General features: G+C 50.4%; 1 non-coding gene across 1 annotated transcript; it reads right to left on the bottom strand.

The window, feature by feature from the left end:
• Nucleotides 1-492: 492 nt before the first annotated feature.
• On the bottom strand, nt 493-567 carry Trnat-ugu. The gene has a single exon. It is a non-coding gene; the product is annotated as a tRNA-Thr (tRNA).
• Nucleotides 568-809: the final 242 nt, after the last annotated feature.

Below are 809 nucleotides of genomic sequence, written 5' to 3'. Positions count from 1 at the left end.
TATTTGCAAACGAACGTACACGAATACTGAGGTTACCATTTCCCTACAACAAAATATTTTCCATTAATGGCATGTTGGATAGCATGTGAGACTGGCTGATACCTTCCTTTGAGTCTTGGTGTAGCACCTGGCCAGTCATCGGTGGCGAAGCGGTCCTGGAGTGCAGAGTGTCTGGCAACATCGGCATACCTCGCTCCTTCTCATAGCCTGGATGGTCCAGCGTCTCAGCCCCCTTATTCGGTCACCCTTGGTGTTCGATGTCCAGGCGCCCTCGTTATTGAGTGAGGCACCTCGTCACCAAGCACTGACCGTGCGATAATATTCTTGACAATAGCGCCAGCTGCAGGTAAATTTTTTTGAAGATAGTGACTGTTCTCGAAAGAACAAATACCATTGATGACCGTCTTCTCTAGAACAAATAATAATTAATTGAAACCCTCAACTGTCGACAGGTGTTGTTGATATATCTCGATGGGGACAGCTGAAAATGTGCGCCCCGGCCGGGACCCGAACCCGGGATCTCCTGCTTACATAGCAGACGCTCTATCCATCTGAGCCACCGAGGGCACAGATGAATAGAGCGACTGCAGGGACTTACCCCAGTCGCGCTATTTTTCTGTGTCCTCGGTGTCTCAGATGGATAGAGCGTCTGCCATGTAAGCAGAAGATCACGGGTTCCGGTCCTTTCGGAGCACACATTTTCAGCTGTCCCGTACCCAACCATTGATTGGCCTTCGTCTGTGCGAATGCGCACAGGTAGCCCGAACTCTTACGGGAATCGTCACCTTAGGGTGCGCGAGTAATGAGTG

This window comes from Schistocerca piceifrons, chromosome 1 (genome assembly GCF_021461385.2).
Source record: "Schistocerca piceifrons isolate TAMUIC-IGC-003096 chromosome 1, iqSchPice1.1, whole genome shotgun sequence".
Lineage (NCBI taxonomy): Eukaryota > Metazoa > Arthropoda > Insecta > Orthoptera > Acrididae > Schistocerca > Schistocerca piceifrons.
The sequence above is the reverse complement of the archived record's forward strand: the minus strand, read 5'-3'. Positions and strand labels throughout refer to the sequence as shown.